General features: G+C 39.1%; 1 protein-coding gene across 1 annotated transcript in view; it reads left to right on the top strand.

Annotated features, from left to right (window-relative positions):
- The first annotated feature begins 1,744 nt into the window (after nucleotides 1–1,744).
- Nucleotides 1,745–17,983, top strand: part of rpl15 (ribosomal protein L15) — a 397,523-nt gene continuing 381,284 nt past the window's right edge. Inside the window, exon 1 of the mRNA XM_071500581.1 lies at nucleotides 1,745–1,759. The gene's annotated coding sequence lies outside the window, so the exon portion shown is untranslated. The remainder of the gene's footprint in view (nucleotides 1,760–17,983) is intronic.

Raw genomic sequence — 17,983 nt, 5'->3', positions numbered from 1 at the left:
GTGTGTGTGTGTGTGTGTGTGTGTGTGTGTGAGTGTGTGTGTGTGACAGAGACAGTGTGTGTGTTTCTGTTTAGGACTTCAGTGGAAATGCATGGCTGTAAGATGACTTGTATATGCGTCACAGAGTACGAGGAAAATGGCTGTCAAACTAAAGATATATGATAGATATAGTTATAACGTCATGTGACTGTACTTGTTTTACCACTCACAGCTGAATATTCCACAGTAGAATTCAGTTACCACAGCATGGCTGCCTGACACAGCCAACCTGCCCATGTGTAAACTAATCACATGTGTTATCAAAACATGATAACTACATGTTAGTGTGTGAGATGACCTAAGTGCTCATATTGCCCTTAATGGTACATTAGGCGTTTGTCCTTGCAGCAGCATATTGCTTCCGTCTGTCCAATTCATTGAATTAGTTCTAATCTATTAACCTGGCCTGTGAAATTCATAACACATCAGGATTAGACTGATGACCAAAGGCATGAACTAATATTGAGCTGTTAATTACTTTTCACTCTTGCACAGCTGCCTGGTGGGTAAACTCAGGACCATTTAGACGGGAAGAGTAAAAATGTCATCCACACTGACTATTCAACCAAATATTAGCCAATCACCTCTTGAACTCCCAGTTTCTGCCAAAATTTCCCTTTAAGGTAATAATTTGGGTTGTTTGACGTGTTGTTGTGTGAGGTAGTTTTACATAGTCAGTATATTACCTGCAGTAGATTTGGATTGTCACCCTATCAGGTTAGAGAAGCAGCCGGGAGCACCAGCACAGAAGCTGAGTGACGTGCCATATGTGTTTTAGCCACATTAAAAACATGCCCACCAAAAAAAGCCAATATCAATTTAAGTGTAAGTTTTATTTTGAAAAATTTCATGGCTTTATCTTGCTGTCAAACAGCCCTTTCCTTTGGAACTTCATTTTCTCAACCGTTTAACTATTCCTATGCACAAGCACACAAACATTTTGCCCTCTATTACTCAAATAGCTGATCAGCCGAGTAACACAGTGTATGCCATAGTTGCACTTGTGCGTAGGAGCCCCTGAATAGGTGGGCAAGTGTTTGATTGACAGCTGAAGCTGGAATTATACTTCTGCTGAGATTCTGTGCAACCTCTTTGCAAACATCACACCCCTGTCTGTACTTATATAAAAGAAACACACACACATGTCAGAACGACGCCCATGTGTGTTTGCTTACGTGAAGCTCTGAGAAGGGCTCGGAGATCTGTCTAAATGAACTTGCATTACTAACAGTAGCTCACTTGCCTTTATAATTTTCATTGTGTTGTTTATTAATTGATTTTTGGCCATTTAGGGGCAGCAGAAACATACCCAGTTAGCCTGCAAAATGACATTAACTACTTTTCCCTAAAGGATATTTGCTTGGTAGCTTGTTCAGTGAGCCAAGGTAGGAAATAAGCCAGAAAGTTGAGGTGGGTCATCAAGTGTGAGGCTCTATTTGTTCATTGTTTGTTTATTTTGTTTGTTTAATGAAATGATAGAATAGCTTCATTTTTATGAACATTCAGTTAAGATAAAATGGTTTGGTTGATGTGACTATCTATGGCTAAATAGATGGAGATTATAACTCATTTATGCACAGGCATTGGCATGAAACCACAACAGATCTGTGTGATGTAGCCGAGAAAAAGAGCAATTTCATTCACTAAAATCTAACATGATTCTCACGTAGTATTGAACGGGGCTTGGAAGCAGCAACATTTCTCCACAACTCGCCATCATCTTTTTGTTCACCGACTAGCAAGTTCATTCAATTTCATGATTTTTTTTTTTTTTTGTGCTTTGCATCCTGACTTCTGATCTTTCTCACCTTCACTCTGCCAAACAGTGTTCTGCTAACTCCACAGCGACTGTGTCTCTGACTGACTCTCACTGAATCTCCATCTGTTTTAGTCCCTGCAGGCGCAGTACCTGCTGGAACAAATCATCCTGCTTTGATAAAATACTGCCCAACTACACAATGTTACTGTGCGCATTGTTTGGCTGGCTGAGTGGTTTGGAGCGGCATAACTGCTGCCCTACATTGCCTGAGTGTTTTGAAATTGGAGGTAGAAGTGGGTCATAATACAAACAGCATGCAGGGACGTTGCCTGTGGATAATCAACAGTTCATTGCTGTGGAAAGCAATTAATCAAACAGTGTGCATCTCCTTCCTGATAATTTGCTATTTAACCCTTGTGGAATCATGTTCTACTTAAGAAGTACATGATAAAAGAAGAAGTTTTTCAAGTTATAGGATGCATTTATTATATGTCTGACAATAAAGAAATGTCATTGTATTATATGTAGATTTTCACAGAAAACTGTAAATACCAATAATGCCAATAAACAAAATTCTAACACTGAGCCTTGAATGTTTAAAATGCAATTTATTGTGCAAATGTGAGCACCGCTGCACATTCACATATTTTTACTTATTATATTTGAGAAAGGAATAAAACATAAATTTAAAAACGGGTACAGGCAGGTGAAATGCTATAAATCATTCCTTTCATGTGTAGGAGGGAAACACTGCTCCACAGTGTATGTAGGGCATGCAGATATGTCCCTTCATTTTTCTAAATTAATTTGATATTGTTTCATTTTGCTTTTTGCATAATTGAGCTCAAGTGTCACCTAACATTAACAACTTAAGTAACTGACAGTAACAAGACTAATGGCATGGATTTGCTCAAAACGGAGTCGTCCAAGTGATGTGTTGTGTGACCACCAAAAGTGTTTACTGCAGCTCCTCCGGCTGATCAAACTCGTTTCAGATGCTGTGGATTTATGCAACAGTCATTTTGGTTGTATGTGTATTGACACTCCACAGACATGGTGACTCTGTGAGGCTGATCCTAAGCACAGTGATGCTTTCAGCTAAACGCTAATGTCAGTATGCTAAATTGCTCACAATGACGATGTTAAAATGCTGACGTTTTGCACCTCGTTTTACGGCCCCACATTACAGACATGAGAATCCAACATCTGTCAGTAAACAATAATGATGACTTTGTTTTCAGGTATTTGGTCGAAACCAAAGTATTGGATATTGGTGCCAGATTCTAAAAATATTACAGTTCATTCAAAGGGAATATTGGATGTCTGTACAAAGCTTAGCTTAGTGGGCCGACCAACTGACAGAATAGTAGTGTGGCTAACATATAACATATTGACTTATTGTCACATATTGACAATTAAAGGAGCTATTTTTAAGTTTTGCTATTGCTACATAGCCAACATTAGCATAACAGCTGTTTACTCACCAGTCTTTTGAAGAGCGTCAGTTATTATTGCGTTTTACAATACAAGAAGTTATAATATGCTACTTTTTCAGGACAGACCAGATACCACAGTGGCAGTATTGTAAAGTGACAGACAGGTCGACCAGGCTAATGGCTAGCTGGTTAGCTACTTTAACAATCACTCAAACTAACAATCCTATTACAAGTTACTGAACTGTTGTGGGTGACTTGGGAAACAATAACTGTAGGACAAAAGTATTCATTCTCCAACTAGGTTATGCAACAGTCAATCAAAATGTTGATAATATGTCACATGAACCTCACTGGGTTACTTCTCCAGCCAGCTGGTGAGATCATCTGATAGCATAAACAGTAACAAAGCATTATAAACAAGTTGTGACAATGATCCAAGAAAAACACCACACAAGGATTTGTGTTGTTATGTGGGATAACAAAATATACAGTGTAAAAAAACAAACTTCCAGTGAAGACTGTGTGATATGGTACATGACTAGTGAATAAGAGGAACTTGAGTTGAGATTGTTTTGTCAGCTGATGTCCTTAAGGTCAAGACAAATTCAGAGAAATATTGTAATGTAATGAAACTGTAATTTTGATCCTGTGTGAGGTTTCATGGGACAGTACATTTTTTGAAATTTCACGCAGCTTCCAGCTCACCGACACAGCCACGTCACAAATATAACCTCGGCTTGTGATGTGAAACTTAAGAAATGTAAACATTCGAAGTAATCCACATTGTTGCAATCAGTATGAAACCCTGAGTGCTGAACTCCCTGCTGTGATGCATGCATTTTGGCTGTGTGCGATACCTGTGTGTCAAACGAGACGTGACTGTTCTGCCTCTGTTGGATGACAGCAGTGAGCGGAGTACATTTAGAAGTCAAGTTGATTTTCTCTGCTTTGATTATGTGCAACCAGACCTACTGTCAGCATCACTTATGTGAATCTAACGTTTTTATGTTCTGCTGCCATGGTACAGAGGACATGGTGGTGTGTGTGTGTGTGTGTGTATAGAAATCTTTGAAATATCTATTGAATGGGCTGTGCTATGTAAAAGTGGTACAGGTAAGTTCAAGCGTCCTTGACAAGTATGTAACGCTGGAAGGGGGCATCCTGGTGGCCCAGACGGTACACATGAAAGGCAAGCCCACTGAGGGTACAAGCAAGCCAGGTGCCTCTGTGGCAAACCATGCCTCTTTTGTGAAGCAGGATATATCATCATCAGTGGCGGAGAGACCAAGGCCTTTATGTTGGACCAGTGAGAGAAAGGCCTTTAGTTTTAATTTGTTGGGTTCCTGCTGACTCCCTGAGAATGATATTGATCTGGATATTCAAGGCTTTTTATTTTCATTGCCTTAATTGATCACATTTTAATAATATGGAGTCATTTCAGAGTGTCTCAGAAGAATGAATTCATTGTTATACAACTGTTATTTCTGTAAGGAAAAGGCAGGATAGTGAGTGTCATGTGACCTGGTTTGCCATGGGACAGTTTCGCGTGTCAAAGTTCATCGTAGTGAGTCTTGTAGTGAGTTCTTGAGTATGAACCACACAATTTGCTGCATTCCTTTGTGTATCAATGTAAGAGGAAGGTTCTGCAACCCCCAATGCTTTTATAATTACAGTGGCCACATGTTATGTGAAATGATGCCATGCAATAAATAATTTGATATATTATTAAATTTCACCCACATAACCTTTGTTTCTCTGGTCGAGCTGATGCTAAACTGCCTTGTGTTATTATTTTAATTGAATGTCTCTCTGCCCATTATAAATGCGCTGATATTCTTCTGAGGGCCTTTAGGTCCCAAAAACAGAGCTCCACCACCTCTAAACAATAATTCATTGTAAACATTGTAAAGTGCTTAGAGTGGTCAATAAGACTAGAAAAGCTCTATATAAGTAGTCCATTTACCATTTTTCAAATTTGAGGAGGTTTCACATGGATCAAATGAAAACAAATCCTTAAAAATTAGAAATTAAGGTTTTTCCACAGATGAGTCTTATAGTGAAGTGAAATGTGCCAAAATAAATGAGCAAGTGCTCAGTGGATCAATGTGTCTTGTTAACTAAACACTTGTAAAATGTGGGTAATGCTTTTGACAGTTTTTAAATGGACCAGGAGTGCTCTTCTGGATTGAAATGGAAATTGCACATGGGGAGGATGAGCAGCTGTTAACTCATCTAATAGAATTTTATTAGTATGAGTTTCAGTGGAGAGTTTCAGAAAATCCAAAATTTCTGACATTAACATATCAAATTTAAAACATGAAATACCAGGTATTAGCAGTTTTTTCTTCAAAAACAATACTGTCCCAGCCTTCAGAGACACTTATCAGTCGAAGCTGTTTTGTGCACAGCCTCGACCAGAGAGCTGGAGAGCTTTGTGAAAATGATCCTCTGAAAGAGCAAAGTTTGACAGCGAGCCAGCTGAAGGATGACCAGTATGTGCCAGCGAGTCTTGTGTCATCAGCATCAATAGCCAATCTACAGACATCCCAGCCGGGTGGCTCATGACCTTTCCCCAGGGATCGCCATGGTGACAGTGTGCTGAAGCAGCAGGACAGACTCCCACTGCCTTGGGATTTCAACGTTTGTGTTATTATCTAAGCAGTAACTAAATAACAATGCAACTGTCTCTGTAAATCAGGTTTGATAAAATCAGTTGTGTTCCATAGGCATTTCTTTGGAAATGCCTGTAATTTAAATATACATTATGTTTTTTTATGATTTACATGTTATAATTTACATGTCATATTATGTTATATACTTTCCTTTCTTCATTTACATATATTTACATTCATATCAATCAAGTAACGACTGATGGATTGTCATGGACTTTTGTTCAGAGATTCATGGGCCATAGTAAATGAACCATAATGACTCTGGTAACTTTGCCACCAAACCAACTTATCCTGCTTTATCCCAACACAGACAGTAGAGAGATGACAGGAAATTACAGGAGAGACAGATGCAACAACAGTACCAAGTTGGATTGACATTGGCAATTTTGTAGTTCACGGTTGGTGTCTAAACCCCTAAACTACAGTTGTGTCCGGACATTTATGTTTCACACAGGATGAACTGGCGTTTAGAATAAAATATATGCAAAACTAATGACGACCCCATCAGACTCAGCAGTGCTTTATATTTAGTGTAGTTACCACACTAACAAGATAGATTGCCACAAGTCACCACTGTGCATGAGTGCAGCTTCACAGAGCATGGCTGTAGACTCTTTGTCTTGTTATGTTCTCTCTTATGTTACACTGCATATTTCGTGTTTTTTCAAATGTTTCTTTCATATTTGTATTTCCTTTACCGCCCATGTTTTGTTAAACCTGCTTTGATGTCTCACCTCAAGTATGGCTAACATATCAACTCCCGCTAGAATTTTGAGGCAGATAATTTTATTAATTACTTAGAGTTTCAAAAAAAAAGAAAAAAAAAATATTAAAAATATGTTTGCTGATATTTTTTGTTTGTTTTTTACATAAACATAACATATTGACCTATTTTTTTTAGCTCCTAATTCTAATTTATACATTTCAGCATCTCCATTGTAAGCAACATGTTCTTATTGCTTATTTAACATATTGTTTTTATGTATTTTCTTCCTGTATCTTGGTGCTATCCGTTCCTCCATAGACCAGGTTTCCTCACTGTCACCTTGTTTTTAAGTCTGTATATGGATGTATTGTGACGTCCATTGCCTGGGCACACAGATGTGTTCAGAATGACATGTAGTGTTTTTCAATGTGCAGGCTGATTCACAGTCCGAGTGACTCAGCACTGGTGCTTCAGCCGGCTTTGAGAAACACTCTGCCACAGATCCCTGGTGTGGAGGCTGAATATTGGACTCCTCCTCCGCCTGGACTTGTTTATTTGTCATCCCACAATGCACTGGGAAATAGAGAAAGGGAAGGGGGAGGTGGAGTTGTTTAGAAGAACAACAGCAGGGATCCTTCAGCCAAATGGACATGCGTTTACTTTGGGATGTGTCCTCATCAGTCACTGTAATGAGAACAACATAAAAAAATAGATAGTTTTCTTTAGGGGCCTCTGCACTGAAAACAATCAAATTCTGTCAGTATAATTTAATAATTGCACAGACTTGTTTCTATCCTCTTAATGTGGACAGAGTGGTGTGCTGGATGTTGACTGACAAGATATTACTCCCTACTAAATGATGAATTATTAGACATTGTGAACATCTGCTAGTCAGTTTAGAGGAAGCAGGGACTGTTGGCTGTAGCTTTCAAACTGATTTCAGCACTTGTTTGTAAAGCTTCAAGATTCAATAGGGAGTGAATTACAATTTATATCCAGCTGCTATTCACTGTTTGAATTCAGTTTAAATGAATTTAAATGACAATTCTTTAAAACTAACATGGCAGGACTTAGATTCTCTAAATACCTTGTGATCCCAAACATTGCAGCCATTTACCCTCAATTGCAACTGAGCAACGCCAGAACAACAAAAGTAATCATGGACAGCTTGTGAAAATCCAGAGCACTGTCAAGTTCCGCTTTAACCGTGTGAGACTGATCCCCCCCCAAAGGAAATGTGTTTATTAATAACTCCTGTTCCTCATCATTATCACCACGATGAAAACAAGAGCAGCAACGGCGTCATAAAATGAGCCCTTCAGGATGATTCATCCACAAGCTAATTGTGGAACAAAGCCAGCAAACGGAGAGCAAGGGGTATTTTCTCAGCACTGTTGTCGTGTTTGAGGCAAAGTGTGAAAACAAGCCACACCACTGTGGTGCTGCTCTTAATTTTCCCGTGAAACACACTGATAAAATATTTAAAGCTGCACGAATCAATGTTGTTACCAATCAAATGACTGTATCATGTGAAATTGGTCATTAGTAGTGATGTATCCATTTAGAATTAATTCCATCTTTGTATTTTGCTCATTTTAGCCTCTTTCAGCTCATTGCTTTTGGTTCACTCTCACCACCCTCATCAACCTCACTTCCAGCTGGACCAGAGCAAGCTGTGATAAACTGATCCACTGGCACCTGACCAGCATCAACCGACAGACAGACAACATGCCCAATAAATCAGTTCTTTTATTTAAGCATTTTCTTAAGTATAACTAATTCCTAAGAGGCCAAAAGTAGCTCTGTGAGGCTTTGATTAAATGCTAACATCAGCATGCTAGCATGTTCTCGATGATAATGCTAGCATGTTGTTAGCTATAATATTTACCATCTTAGTTTAGTGTGTCCGTATTCAACATTTGCAAATTAGCACCAAGCACAAAGTACAGTTGTGGTGGATAGTTGCAGGTACATAAAGGCTTAATCTTGCAGGTCATAAACCAAAGTAGTTAACGAATTGAAATTTCCACCCAGAGATGGTGCACCGTGGGTGGCACGTTGCAGTGGTTAGCACTGTTGCCTCACAGCAAAAAGGTTCTGGTTCTCATCGTGCCTGCATGGGTTTCCTCCAGGTACTCTGGCTTCCTCTCACAATCCAAAGCATGCAGGCTAGATTAATTGGTCAATTTAAATTGTCCATGGGTATGAATGTGAATATGGATAGTTGTTTGTCTCTATATATCGGCCCTGTGATAGACTGGTGACCTATCCAGGGTGTACCCCGCCTTCACCCAATGTAAATTGGGATTGTGTCCAGTCCACCCTTGACCTTAAGACAGGTTAAGCGATATGGCTAATAAATGATAAATGGTTATGGGCTTCTATCACCAGATGAAAGTCTGGTGGTGAAGGTTTCACAAGGCATCCTTTGGGGATCATGAGTTCTGTGCCAAATTTCAAATCTTATCAAAAATAGCTGACCAGATATTTCACTTTTAACCAAAAATGTCAACCTGCTCGTGACGCTGGAGGAAAAGTCAGAGGACCATCGAACTCAGCAGAAATTATCTGCTGGGGAACTTGAATATCTGAAGTGATGGCAATCCATCTGATAATTGCTGAGATATTCCACTCTGAACCATAAATGTCAATCTCACAGTGGCACTAGGGGAAAGAAATTTCAAGGCAGTCCATCAATTAGTTATTTCTGATAGAGCGACCAATAAACAGTTTTTAGCCATTCCACTAGCATTATAAGCTTCCAAATCCCCCTCATGGTTCAATAGGGAATTGATCCAACTAACCATTAATCACATTCACAACTTTTGTCGGGGTTGTTTTTGATCAACATGTTTGCGATGGCTTATTTCTTTAGGCCATCTCTTGAAATCATGTATAATCCAGAGCTCATTATGTATCTTCTCTCTTTTGTGCTGTTACCCCTGGGGGTTGATTGTGTTCCTCAATGAATCTTTAACACACTGCCTCTTTTTTATGGGGAGCAAGTATAACAATTCATAAAATATGGATTTAATTTAATTATTATTCACATCTGGGTCTGTTTCTCTGCAGAGCTCAAAAGCATCATCATCATAAATGTCTTTTACCAACTCATATTTGCTTGTGTGTGCTGTTAAGGAATACACTAAATTGGAGATTGACCAGTTAGGCAATGTACAATATGTGCACAGATTAAGATATAACAAGTTAATAAGTGAGCTTCAGAAGTGCTGGTTGGGAAATCTTGTTACCTTTGCACAGAGCCAGGCTAAGTGTTTCCCTGGTTGTGGTCTTTATGCTAAACTAGCCTAACTGGTTGTAGCTGGAGGCTTACATTTAAAAGATATGAGTATGTGGTTTGGATCTTCTCCTATAACTCTTGGCAAGAAATTAAATATAAATACCTCCCAAAATGTCGAACTCTATTAAATGAGTTAAAAACTTGTAGTGGCTGATGCTAAATAAAGAATCTTACATCAAAGCTAGGTCAGGGACTTTTATTAGAAAGTATAGTAAAATCAACTTTTGGAAAAAAAGAAGATAGTTTGACCCAGCAGGAACTAATTAACATGTTGTGTAGGAGGTGAAGATGTTGTGCAGTATGAATACATGTAAATGCATCTGAAATGGTTCCAAAATCTGCTTTAGAGTATTACATCAAAAATTCACATTTTCTTCTCAGATTCAGTGAAACTGAAACATCAAACACACAACCCTGGAGTCAGCGCATTGCTATAGAGGGTGGTATCTTTGATGTCCAGTGCAGATAAATGTCTATAAATCTGCACAGACTGTGTCAAAGTAATCCAATGATTGTTGTCTGTACATCCATGGTTACAGTGCAAACAGGAACTTCTATCTATCTTTGTGGTGGGTTGAAAAAAATTTGGGGGTGATTGTGAAATTTGTGCATATCCCTGCTAACTCTAAAATAGCCTATGCCATGCCTATAGGCAACAGCAGTTAACTATAGTCCACATGCACATTTCTTCATTCTTAGTTTAGCTATGCTGCTAACTTCTTACAATCCAAATTTCCCACTACAAATTTGGCCTATTTCAAATGAACAGCAGCTACTCACATATTACTGTAACTCTGAATGTCATTTGTATTGTTTTTTAAGGAACAGTTTGACATTTTGGGAAATGTATTTATTAACCTTTTTGCCAGGAGTAAGAAAATAGATTCTGTTCTAATGTCTGCTTTGTAAATTAATAAATATGAGGATGTTTCCAACAGCTAATTCGCTTAGTGTATTAAAAAGATTGAAAACAGGGAGAGGCAGCTAACCTGGCCGTGTCCACAGCTGCCTCAAAAGTTCCCTCATTAACACACACTGTCGGTAATTTGTTTGTTCCATATAAAAACCTGATTGGCCGCTGTCTCTGTGCTGGTTATTTGATAAGGTTTGATAAGTTGTGCCGAGCTAAGCTAACTGGCTGCTGGCTGTAGCTTCATATTTATTTATTTTTAATTTTCCAATCCAAAATTGGGAATGAAGAATGTGCAATTTAATATTTATTTACTGTCGCAGTATTAGCTCCAGGTGGAGGCAGGAGTTGTTCTCTGCTCTCTCCAGCTGTGTCTGTCTTTTCAGTTGTAAAAAACGATTCTATGAGTGCAGTCAGTGATATGTACAGGAAATAATTTTTTTTTTTTTTTCTAGTAATAGTTATTTTTGGCAAAAAAACGGTGAGTAAAAAGCAGATTATATAATGTGTCCACTTCTACATTTTTAATTGTGTTGTTCTGATGAGAGATCAACTGCGCAGCTGGCTCTCAGCTATAGTTTGCATGTTTCTGTGTGTTTGTGTAGGTGTCCTCTGGGTGCTCCGATTTCCTCTCACAAACCAAACACAGGTCGAGTCAAGTGGAGACTGTAAATTTCCCACAGGTGTGAACAGACAAGGCCTTTTCCCTGCCTGTCATCCAATGCATTCTGGGATGGGCGCCTTGAAATACAATCCCTGTCCATTAGTTGTGAGAAAGAGAAAATACATCAATATTTGGCACAAAGACCTTACAAAACGTATCAAGCACAGCACCATCTGATCCACCAGCAAAAATTTAAAATCCTAGAAGATCCAACCAGGAAGACGCAGAATTTAAAGACTGTCACTGTTGGCAGTTGCTGCTATAATCTTTGGTAAACATGCAGACAATACATGATCTCAAGCTCGGAGCTGTTTCTCAGTAATATAAATATTGATTATTGTGTACTACTGTGTAATCCATGCTCTCAAAGCTGTAATTGTTAGTAATGATATGATAATGTGTTTTGAATCTGTGAGGATAATGATTGATTTGTCTGTCACACCAAACAACTCACCACCTCATCATGGTTTGAATGAATAAACTGCTGTGCTACATGCTTTGGCCGCGGTGTTTGTGATAAACAGCCACGCCAATAAAAGTCAGTGGATTGAACTGCGAGTCAGGGAGCGTCTCAGGTCGCTTGGCATGTAGCACCATGCTGAGGCGTGGATGCCGGGGTGGGGGGAAGGGAGCACAGCTCTAACTATCTCTGCTCTGCTGAAGCACTCAGTGAAAAGAGGAAGCAGAGGGAATGCAAACAAACATGCGGCCCAACGGCGCTCTCACCACACTGCCAGGAAACCGGGTTGGGTATAGATTTTGGGGGGGTGTGGGGTGCAGGAGGAGGAGGAGGAAAGGGAGAAGGAGACCAAAACCCAGCAGGTGTGCTCCAGCAGCATGTAATGTGTCAGCATGGCTCAGTGCCAAACACACTGGAGCCTCTGCAGCAAGGAAACATACAGTGAATTTTCAACAAAGTTACAGTGATGTTGATTTATCTTTCACCTTGCTGAGCAGGGCGGTTAATTCACTCAACCCTAAGCTTTGGCAGAGTCCCTGCATCTCATATCATTCACTTCCAGAATTTCTACACCCACTCATATAAATAATCTAAATTTGTCAGTGTCAGAAATGCTCAAACAGAGGTCAAACAACTATCAGGTTAGAAGGGAAATTGGTTCCGAGTGCTCTTCTAACACTATTTTCAATTCAAGTTTCACTTCGTCTTTGTTCTCTGTTGCTCTTGTTAACATGTCTGCAGTTTGTAACATTAATCAGCCAAGATGTCAGTTCTACCCAGAGGACTCAGTGTATTTAAGGACTTTGAGCTAACCTAACAGTTTTGAACTTAGCTTTGTTGGGACCATGTACAACTGCTGGGGTTTCCTAACCTAAACCCTTGGCCACAAAAAAAAAATAAAAATAAAAATTAGAGTCTAAGAAATGGCACACTGGCATGTTCTGTATTGCATAGTTTAAAATGTGATTATGAGCAGCCATGTGTGAACTTTGGCCTCCAACTTGTAATCCAGATCAGAGATAGCAGGAATTTATAACTCAGACAATAACAATGCACTACACATATGTCAACAAACTGTTGGTAGAGTGGCTGTAAATGCAATAACACTAATACAATCAATTGCCTAATTTTATGGGAGCTATTCAGTTCTTGTTTGAATCTGGTTTCACTTGGTAATAAACTGCTAAAAATCCATAACACAACAAAAGTAGCTCATTTAGACCATCTATCTGGTGTGACTAAGGTTAGCACTGTGGCTAACCACCTTGAAATGATGTGTGAGCACTCCCAAGTTGAAATAATGGGTGTTTTTCCTGTTCTTCCCATTCTGCTGACATTGCGTGAATGAAGCATTGGCCCGAGGCTAACAGTTAGCCTTGTGTTATTTGATAATCAGCACAAGATTTCCCATTTTCAGGCTGCTAACAAAACCTCCTGAGATTAGCCTGCGACTGTTCACTGTACACCAGTAATTGCAACTATATGTTGTAAGATATAGCCCTAAAAAGTCAGGGGGGATTCAGATTTTAGGAGAGCTTAGGTTCGGCCCAGAGGGATATCCCACACTCCAAGTCGCAAAGATGAAATAATCAGTCCAGGGTTAAAATTGCTAATCATGGCATATTTCTGCTATTCCGTCTCTGGTTGTGGCCTCTGCTGTTGTATTCAATAAAAAAGAACATGTGGCCTGCCTAGCTGAAACACCACAAAATAGCATTAATAACATTTTGATCAAGGTATACAGGCGGTTAGCCCAGGGCAAAGCACAGTGTGAGTGGTCCATAATATATCACCCTGCATGTGATCAATTGTTTCTGTGAAAGTGGTACAGAAAATTGGCATTTGTCAAATGCTTCTTTTGTTTAATGTTTCACATCTGAAATGTAGGTTTACTGATGGTTTTAGCAACTAAGGAGTTCAATACTTCAATTAAAGCTTTATAGGCAGAATCCGGTGTTTTTAGACTGGACGTGTGTAAATTGGGCTATTTTTTTTACAACAACAGCAAAAGTATTCTACTCCTGGCAGAGCTGAAGACTTTGAAATGGCATTCTTAGCCACCTGTCCTTACATCTAGGGGGACGCTTTACTGAGGACTTGGACTTATGGGCCCAGTATTTCTGAAAGCCTGAATACAGCCCTGCAGCAGGTCAAAGCTGAATTATCCAGTCAGTTCATAGATTCATCTGTTCACCTTTATTTTTTCTTCCTAATAAATGTGACTAACTTCAGGTTTGTATACAACCTGCATGCTTGTCTGACTGCTTGTTATTCTGACTGCTTGAGTCCAGTGCTGTTGTTGCCTCTTGTTACAGAGGTGCCTGTTTTCCACTTGGACAGCCTCGCTCCCTCCCCTCCCCTCCCCTCCTTCCAGTCGTCACTGCACTCCCTCCTCCCCTGTCCACGTGCTCGGGCTCATCTGGATGGGTATGAGCAGGGCTACTTCAAACACGTGCTCTGTGCCACCCTGCCCCCTCCACTACCACCTCTCTCCTCTCTCACTATCAGCCTATTTTCCTTTGTCCGGCCCATCTTGCTCTGTGCTGTGTGATTTACTCAAGCCTGGGAGACATGTGATCACCCTGCTGGATACCAAGAACTCCAGGCAGCCTGTGTTTTTGGAGGAGGAGGAGGAGGAAGAGAAGGAACAAGGAAAACAATCTGACACAACCAGCCGGCTATCAGGACATTCTGTATGACCTGAGAACTTGTAGATTCAGTCAGAGGACACTGATTAACAGGAATGAGTCTCACATTAAATATTCAAGTACGGTATGTGATTCCCTGGGCTTTGGAAAGTTGCAGACACAACTCACTTGACAACTCACAGTTAAGATTGCATTTTAAATCATTTAGCTGTTAAAAGATAAACAATTTAAACATCTGAAGATTGTAATGCACCCATGACCCACAGAATGGTATTATCAAGCCACTTCTGCATAGTCTGGCCCTGATTTAGTTTTATGACGTAAATGACAAAGTTATTAGCCACATTATCAATCAAATTTGAAACATTCACTTTCCCTTCAGGGTAAATAATAACAACTTTCAGTGAATACTTTAAAAACTATTGTAATTCCCATCATCCCCACCTGTACTTGTGTTTAGTGCTAATTAGCACATGTTAGCATGCTAACATGCTTTGTTCTAATTCCATAGTACTTACTACAGTATACATTACAGAGTAACTAATATAGTATACTGTCTTTAGTTGGTGTATGAGAAATAAACATATGTTGTTGGTTTATAATAACCAACAACATATTTGCACAGACTAAAGTCAAATTGTGACTTTAGCATGACACGATCCATTTAGCTTGTTGAAAAGTTTAGCTGGTGTGACTAAGGTTAGCACTGTGGCTAACCACCTTGAAATGATGTATGAGCACTTTTTCTGTTCTTCCCATTCTGCTGACATTATGTGAATGAAACATCAACACTAGGCTAATAGTTAGCCTAGTGTTATTTGAAAATCAGCACAAGGTTTCACATTTTTGAGGTACTAACAAAACTTGTTGAAATTAATCTGCTACTGTTTTTTAAACCAAAATTCACACCAGTAATTGTAACCCTGTGTTTTGAGATACAGCCCTAAAAAGTCAGGGGTGATTCAGCTTTTCAGAGGTTAAGTTCAGCCTATGCAAAGACAGGGATTGTGACTTTAGCCTGATACTGCTAATTAAGCTGTACTACTTTTCACCTTCAAATGAATTACAGCAGATTATAAAATCAGTTTTAATTTATAATTTTTCTGTTTAATAATGCCTGTCTCCAATGTGCTTTTGTTATGCCTGGCTATGTTCATCGTATGTATATATGATTTGTTATATACATACGTACTCAGGTCTTTTTTGTAAAAAGGATCTTGATCTCAGTGAGATCATCTGCTTAGACTGAAGATTAAATGTGAGACACACCACAGCAAATATTTACAGATATTTGCGCATATGCAGATATTCTCTTTGGAAATACATAAATAAATAAATAAATACATTCATACAGACTTGATTTATATTATATGTATTATTTGTTTGTATTTTTCTTTTAACCTTTAGCTGTCCGGGGATGATGAACGTCTCTTCCATAAACATTCTGCTTCATTCATTCAGCTCCACATATTCACACTTCACAGCTGTCCTACATAAACACAGTCTTCTACTGAAGCATGGTGTGGCTAAGCGCCTTGCTTAAGGCCATGTCAAGAGTGTTTCTCACTCTTTTTCCCACAAACCTTTTCCCAAAATGTGTATTTGAATGTGTAATAACCTGCTCACAAATGCTGCTTCACTACTTCCTAAGCAACAGAGGAAGTAATTGTCAATGCCTCACATTTATAACTCCATTCTTCATTTCTACATGAAATTTATTTTTGCAGAATTTGAAGACTAAATCCTCAAAAATGGGGCTTATTAAAGACGACGCAATGCAATGCATGTTCTCACAATGTTGAGGGGTTTCCTTTAAAAGTGAGCTGTGGGCTGCTTGTTATTCACCTTATCATGACTCCTCCTCTCCACAGCAGTTCAACAGCACGTCACAGGCCTCGGGGGCCTGTTGTTATCCTGGATAAGAGCAGCCAGGCCAAACACAAGTTTCCTAACAGGAGCGAAATGGAGAGAGAGCAAACAAAATAACAGGACGGGGAAACAGCATTCCAAGAGCGCTAAGAATAGCAAACTGGACCCTGTGCTCCCTGCACTAAGTTCACAACTAGTGTTAGGCAACAAACAGCGTGAGGCAGAGCACACTGACAAAAGTTTGCCAGGTAGATGCGACACTTCAGACCACTTTGTTTGTGGTCTGAGAACAAATGGACCATTTTCTGATAGTAGATTTGTGCTTTAATCCTGAATTAAAAAGTTAAACTACTAATAAATCCATCTGCCGTGCATGAACTTTTCAGGAAGCAATCTCCTGTAACTACTGCAGCTGATGGAAATGTCTTAATTTTTAACATCTTGCTCTCGTAGGTTTTCATACTTTAAGATTAAATAAGATAAAATGTTAATCCTTAAGAGGGATATTTAGCATACTGTGCTGCTTAAAAGCTAAATACTTTTGTTTCATCAATCTTGTAACTTGAATTGGTGACAATATCAGGTCCAATTCATGCAATTAAAATATCAGACAATTTGTAGCGAAGGAACATAAAATTCATATTAATATCTCGTTGAGACCGACACAGAGACAAGGATTAAACCTGTCAAGTCCTTTGATGCTTGTCTTCTCAAACATTTTTAGTAGTTAGTTTTTAGGTGGGAATTTAAATTTAATTTAAATTGAATGTAACCAACCCATCTATTCATCTACAAGACAAAATAGGAAAAAAGCACACAGCATTTGTGTGGATAAGACTGAAAGTATATTTGGTATTTTGAACGGGTCAGACACGAGCTCAGCCGAGGTTCATGAGACGTGTGTCATACGTTATGTGCGTCAACTATGTAATCTCACTGTCTGTAGGTTTGTGTTAATTTCCCATTATTTGTGAGTCTCTGTTGGATACAAGTGTTTCCACAGAGGAGCCCATGCAGCAGTGACTCATAGGGCATTACAGCAAACAGGCACATTATGCTGCTATCACTCATTACACTGTAAGAAAAATACTCATTTGAGGCAGTTCAATTTCCCTTTTTTTGTTGCCTTTTGTGTTAAAGCATCAGCATTTAAAATGGCAATTTCTACTAATTCCAATGGAATTGCTGTGATTACTGTTTTGTTTGCAGGGGTGAATTAAATATTTTTGTAGCTTCCAAACTTTGACCTGCAAAGAACTCAGGAACAGTGAGTATAGAGACAGTAAAGTGTAAGTAGTATGAAGTGCAATTTAAAGAACAGGGCTGTCAGACATGTAGAGATGTGATTTGTTTCATTAAAGACATTATAATGAGTTGTAATAACCAAAAATTCACAATGCCTGGTTTAAAAAAAATAGAAGACATGAATCACGACAACAGGAATGTACTATAAGGAGCTTAGTATAAGTCACAGGTTTGTTGTTGACATAGGTGTGTGTCTGTGTCTTGGCAGTGCTGA

The sequence above is a fragment of the Trachinotus anak genome, unplaced genomic scaffold, assembly GCF_046630095.1.
Source record: "Trachinotus anak isolate AG129_WGS33_773 ecotype Australia unplaced genomic scaffold, CSIRO_AGI_Tana_v1 ptg000016l, whole genome shotgun sequence".
NCBI classification, from domain to species: domain Eukaryota; kingdom Metazoa; phylum Chordata; class Actinopteri; order Carangiformes; family Carangidae; genus Trachinotus; species Trachinotus anak.
The sequence above is the reverse complement of the archived record's forward strand: the minus strand, read 5'-3'. Positions and strand labels throughout refer to the sequence as shown.